General features: G+C 33.7%; 1 long non-coding RNA gene across 1 annotated transcript; it reads left to right on the top strand.

Annotated features, from left to right (window-relative positions):
* Nucleotides 1-661: 661 nt before the first annotated feature.
* LOC110268902 (uncharacterized) lies at nt 662-2,176 on the top strand. The gene is made up of 4 exons (XR_015905456.1): nt 662-875; nt 1,299-1,396; nt 1,714-1,798; nt 1,895-2,176. It is a non-coding gene; the product is annotated as an uncharacterized LOC110268902 (long non-coding RNA).
* The last annotated feature ends 4,825 nt before the right edge of the window (nt 2,177-7,001 follow it).

Here is a 7,001-nt window from a genome sequence, read left to right as displayed (position 1 = left end):
ATAATTTTTTTGAAAGATTATAAGGTCTTCAAAAAAAAATATTTATTTTATTTTTTGATAATTAATTTTGTGAGACTAATTAATCTATCTATCGATGATCTCTATTCAAAATATACTTATGTGACTCGTTAATCACTAATATATCCTCTATTTAATTTTTATAAGTGAAAATAATTTAAAAATCACTGATATTTCTTAGTTTTATACAATAAATTTATTCTATATATATCAAAAAATAAAAAAATTAAATTTATCCCTAAAAGATAAAGAGACTCCTAACAAAAAATGATTTGTCAATCCTAGTTGACTCTTAATGCATAAATCAACAGTTTAAGATGTTATGTAGGCTTATTCTATTAATACACAGAGAAAATATTAACAGAGGAACTAATCAGCCTCACAAAAATAAAGTTCAAAGACCGAAAAAGGATTTATTTTGTTGACAATCTTGTTGTCTTTTAAAGTAATTGTCAGGATTGTTTAGAATTGTTTCTCTTTAATTTTTTTATATAAATTTAACCAGTGGGGTGTGATGGAAGGCACTAATCGGTCTGATGGGACAACACTGCGTGCAAGGGGTTCAGGTTCTGGAAAAGACACGTATTGCGGCAAAAGGTCAGATGAAAAAAGAGGAGGCTCTTGCTGGAGGGCATGTGATGAATGTCACACGTCGCAACTCGAAGCAAGGACCTGAGTTTGTTAACGCCAATGACATTATAGCACGCCCTTTGTACTGTAAGAAAACGGAGATTCAAACGACGACAATCATAAAAATGATTAAAAGCAATTCACCCTAAGTTTGGAGACATGTACTGATTGCAAAGAAGTCACTCCCTAAGAAAAGTTGCACATCCGAAAAAGTCAAAACTTTGAAGGTCAGTTTGTTGTCACGCATTTTTTTTGTAGACCTATGCATTTATTCTTTCATAAGAGGTGTACACGATCATTTTTTCGTTGAACATGGATTAGAGGAAGCTGGACTTCAAAGAGAATGCTGAAGCTGACCTTGATATCCTGTATGATTTCAAGTAGCGTAAACATGTATCTCCCTTTCTATACTACTCGCACAAGTCCTCCGAGATGACTGCTGAGGAGACTCCCAAGATAAAGTTATTATATAATAAGTTTATATTTATTATTTACTAGAAATTTATTTTTGAATTTATATTATTTTTATTGTTAGAATTTTGATTCTTATAAGAAATCTTCTATGCATGACATTATGCATGTCATGTGTAAATTTATTAGAAATGTGAGTTTTTTTTTTTTTTATTGTGCACATGATGTATATATCATAGTGTCTGGACCTTGCTTTTTGGACGCCAGCAAGAATGTAATTTGTCAGGGGAGAACTGGTTGTCGCAGCAGATATATTTGGGATGGAGTTGGACATGAGGTAAGCATGTTGTGACCCGGGAATTTTCGATGGGTTGATTAATCATGCTTAAACTTATTAATATAGTTATCATCAGTATCATCAATGTGATTATATTAGTTATTATTCTTACTCTTGCTTTATTATAACCTTCATCATTCTTATCATTTCATTTATCTTCTTTGCTAGTGTTATAAATATAAAGGTTTTACTTATTAATTATGAGTGTGGATATTGTTATCATTATAGATTTGATGACTTCTTCATGGCTGATTAATGATGCGTACAACCTTTTACCTAAAAATGTTGTTTACTATTGAATAATTGACATGTGCTAGTAAGGTTTTGGTTCCTAATGAGCATTGTTGTGGTACGAGGGAGGCACTTTGGACGCTCCGCCTTGAAAAAGAACTTGTCAACGATGTATGTTTAAATCCTTTCATACTTGTGTCGAAATTATTTATGTTCTATTTTTTCGGAGAGTCCAATTTAACTGGAAAAAGTTTTATGCACAAACAGGTATTGAACGTGGTAGCTGGGATGTTGACTGATCAACGACCTGACCACAGGAGGTGGTGACTCCCAACTACGTTCAGCGCGAGTTTGTTTTTCACTTAATTGAGGGTGTGTTTAGGAATTTGTTGGAAGGGAAGAAGCACGTTTAGATTTATTGAAAGTTTCAATTTTTGGTTTGGCAAATTTTTTTTATGAATGCAGAAGTGATTTTGCTTTTAAGACCACGTTTACAAGAAGCAACTATTTTTAACTTCTGCGTTTTCTTAACGAACTTTTAGTCTTGGATACTAAACATTTATTTACCTATTACTAACTTTATCTTTGTGTATATTATTGTATTATTTATAGAATTCTTGTTATTTCTATTTATATGAGCTCTATTTTTTTATTATTTATTATTTTTTTCAACTGTTTGTTTGATATTATACATTTTTATAATTGTGATTTTTATGTATTATGTTTGTTATTACCTTTTTATAATATGATTTATTGATTCTATTAGGTAAAATAAATTAAACAAAAAATTAACTGTAAATAATAATAATAGTAAAATATTATAGCATACTAAAAAAATACTAAAAATACTAAAAATATACTATATAAAAAGATCATCAAGAATTTCAAATTTGTTTCAATCACTATAAATTAAATATTTAATTTTTTTTATTATTTGTAGTACTTTCTTTTATAATTGTAATTCTCGTATGCTATGTTTTAGTGTAATTTTTTGTAATATAAATTATGATTCCATTAAAAAAGATAAATCAAATAAAAAATTAATTTTAGATAATAATAAAATCATAAACGTTGGATTCCAAATTAATATTAGGAATAAGATTATTGAGAATAATAGAATAAGAGTACCATGTAAAAAAATACTAAAGTAACATTCTTAGGTTAATACTTAAAAAATTGTAACATGATTAAATATTCTTATATATATATATATATATATAATTTATATTTTTTATTTTTATTTAAAAATATATTTTATCTATTTTTATATATTATTTTTATTTTAGTAAGTAAATATTAATTTTATTATAAAATTAACTAATAAGATCTATTTAAATATTTAAATTAAAAGGATAAGGTAATATAAAAAATTATTTAAGTTGATGTCTATTTTAGTAATTTTTTATCTAAAAGTGATTTTAAATGGTATAAGTCAAATAACATTTATTTTATTATAATCTATTTTAATACAAAAATTATCAAACATAAATCACTTTAACACAAACTTACTTTTTATCAAAATCAAGTTTGTAAAATCAATTTTATGCAAATTTCCGTTTGTGAACTGTAATCCAAACCCACACTTGTTAAATTATTTTTGGAATCATATTTGTCTTGATTTAATATGAAATTTTTAATGAATAATGACGCCCGATCCAACAAATAGCATTGGACCCACATCTGCACTGCACGTCACCGATGGAGTACATTAGAACCAAATACATGGGCCTTGCAGACAACATACTAATGGTAGGTCCGATCAGATAACTGTTCAACTTATTGATTATAGGGTAGAGTCTAGTGTGTCATTTCTTGGTATAAATGTCAAATATGTTTTTATTTAAGTCTGGTTTATGTATTTGTTGTTTGCTTTATTAATTCCATAGAACCATGCCATTTTGGTCAACTCGCAGATATACATCCCTCTCTATGTCAGCTATCATTGGCACTTGATGGCTGTCGACATATGGGATGTGAAGATTATTTACTATGACTCACTCAAACCAACAAAGGAAAAAGTTAAACAAGCCAGAATTGACCAAATGTTAACTTGTCTCTTATCAAAACAGTTGTCTTCTTCCAACACCCCATTCTTACCCAACTTTATTTATCGATTGGAAAAAGTTTTTGAACAAATTTGATAGGCTCACTATCTGGAGGTTCTGCTGGAAGACAGTAGGTTCTACGAGAACAAGGAAACTAGCCCCCCATTGGTTTCAAGATTCGGTTTTGTCGAACCCCAAACCACGGAGTAGCATGTGAAATCGTAAACTTAACCAATTTGTTTGATTTTTTTTCCTTGGTGATGTTTTGAAGGGATTTTGGCTATAGCGTGCATCATGGATTGTATTGTGTTTTGCAAGATGGATTGTGGGGTCTGGGTTAACCAGTAGATGATTTAGTCCTGCTTGTGGAGCGACTATGACCTTGAGGTATTTTCGCATGCCTAATGTATGTATTAATTCAATTAGAGAATACATTCTGCACATGTGCTTTCAGGTTATAAATGATATTATGATAACACTAGGATGACTATTGCAGTAGACCTAGTGATGGGAAAGCATAACACCATATCCGAGGAAGTCGTTGCAGGGGCAGTGAAGCACTGAGACAATATCATGGTGGTCAGGTCTCACAGGAAGGGCGTAACATGTCCCAGACAGAAAAAAAAATCCATCTCGAAACAGCAATCCCACAATATGATGTTGAATGACTTTTTCTTTTTTCGAGATCATGTTGGGAATGATTGATTTTTTTTTTTTTGGTCTTTAAAACGATTGATTATATATATATATACTAGCGCTTTTTATTTTTGTTATGGAGGAGGGATTGGGGTAGGACGGGGATATGGGGTGCGGGTGAGCTTTACCAGTTTGTGGAATTAGTCAAGGTTCGGAAAACCGGACCGGTCATCAAACCGCTCTAGCCACTGGTTCACTGGTTCATTGGTCTAACCGGTTTAACCGGTGGTTCAACCGAAAAAACCGTTTTAAAATAGAATAAATGAATAATAAATAAATTATAAATACACATCCTAAAATATAATTATAGTATGATATAAAAACAGCCACAGCATCATCATTCAACACAACACAATTCTGCTTATTCAGCCATTCAACACTACACAATTCAACCTAGTGCCTACAGCATTCAGCCATTCAACACAACACAATTCTACCTAGTTCATATACCATTCAGCCATTCAACAAAAACTGAAAAACCTCAATTCCCTGGAAAACACCAAAACAGCAAAATTGCAAAGTAGCAAAACACCAAAACAATACAAAATTGCAAAGCAGCAAAACACCAAAATTGCAAAGCATCATCATTCAACACAACACAATTGTGCCTATTCAGCCATTCAACACAACACAATTCAACCTAGTACCTACAGCATTCAGCCATTCAACACAACACAATTCTGCCTAGTGCATATACCATTCAGCCATTCAACAAAAACTGAAAAACCTCAATTCCCTGGAAAACACCAAAACAGCAAAATTGCAAAGTAGCAAAACACCAAAATTGCAAAGCAGCAAAACACCAAAACAATATAAAATTGCAAAGCAGCAAAACACCAAAATTGCAAAGCAGCAAAACACCAAAACAATACAACATCAAACATTAGCTGGAATCAGAACCATACATTCTAATTTCTAACATAGAAGATGAAAGCATGAAAGTTGAAACAGAGAAGATGAAACAGAGGATTCACTCACCTGGGAGCTGACGAAGCTAAGACCAGCGACGACGAAGGGATAGGCCAGCGAAGACGAAGCGGCGGTGCTGAGGAGCAGGCGACGGCGATGGCAGCCTAAGGACCACGGGGACACTGGGAGCCTGGGAATGCTTCAGACGGGGCTAGACAGAGATGAATGAACGGGCGAACTGGGGAAGAGACCACGCGATGGTGGTGGCAGTCACGACCAGCAAACCCCGGCGACGGCGGTGGCGACTGGGCTGGTGTTTTCGAATGCTTCAGAAGGGGATAGGGTTCACCGTTCACGCCTAGAATCTGGAGTGAGACTGAGATGAATGAACGGAAGAAGAGACCACGCGACGGTGGTGGCGGTCACGACCTGCAAACCCCGGCGACGGCGGTGGCGTTTGGGCTGGGGTTTTCGAATTCTTCAGAGGGCTAGGGTAGGGTGTGAGAGTAAGAGACAGTGAGAGTGTGAGACTGCGATTTGGGAATGGGAAAGAAGGGGTTCCGTGTGGTAACGGGTCGGGCGAGCCGGACGGGTCGAGTTTCAGTTTTTTATTTTTTTAAAAAACCATTAAAAACGGCGCCGTTTGTGTTTTTAAAAAACCGGCCGGTCACCGGTTCGGTCCAACCGGCCGGTTTTTAATCGGTTCACCGGTTTCTTCGCGGTTTTCTCTCCGCCGGTTAATGCAGGAGGACCGGACCGCATGCATTGCCGGTTTGCGGTTAAACCGGTCGAACCGGCCGATCCGGTCCGGTTTTCAGAACCTTGGAATTAGTTATAGACAAATCGGACGGTTCGAAATTTCGAAGCCAAATCGGAGGGTCCGCATTGTTGCAACAAATCGGAGGGTCCGATCTGTCCCTCTCCCACCACGTGTTGCGTTGATGTTGCTCCCCGCAACTGTGCCCCATTACCCAGCATAAGGCTTTGCTGCATGTAGTCACACCCTCCGATTTAGTATTTGAGAGTTATAATAGTAGTTGTTGTTGCTGTTAGTACTACTAGCTCAACGTGAAAACTGAGAATGTTTATACATGTTATTATTATTATTATTATTATTAATTGAAAATTATAATTATTATTATTAAAAAATTAATTATAGGTTGTTAGTAGTTTAAATTTAGGGTCAGTGGCGGTATTATTATTATTATTATTATTATTATTATTATTATTATTATTAATAATTCAGAATTGTAATTATTATTATTAAAAATTTAATTATAGGTTATTAGTAGTTTAAATTTAGGGTCAGTGACGATATTATTATTATTATTGATAGAAAGTTAAGAAACGATAATAAGTAACTAATAGTTAGAAATATATATATATATATAGTTAGAAAAAATTTAATTCAATGGTAATGTTTGAGTTAGACTACCTACTCCCTTGTTATTGTGTTGCCCAATTTTATATAAATGCATCTGCACAATTCGGACCTATCGAGTAGTTCCAGATAATTCAAAAAAAAATAAACTATACAATTCGGACGGTTCGAATTGATTAACAATTTATATATATATAAAAAAAATAGAACGGACGGTCCGATTTGCTACCTCCAAAATTTGAATTTTTCTCCTTGCAAATCGGACCGTCCGATTTGTAAATTCTATTTTCTCTCTCATACAAGTAGCATGGTCCGACTTGTTACCTTAGCATGTCAGAAATTT

This window comes from Arachis ipaensis, chromosome B2, assembly GCF_059453495.1.
Source record: "Arachis ipaensis isolate K30076 ecotype BB chromosome B2, ASM5945349v1, whole genome shotgun sequence".
NCBI classification, from domain to species: Eukaryota; Viridiplantae; Streptophyta; class Magnoliopsida; order Fabales; family Fabaceae; genus Arachis; species Arachis ipaensis.
The sequence above is the reverse complement of the archived record's forward strand: the minus strand, read 5'-3'. Positions and strand labels throughout refer to the sequence as shown.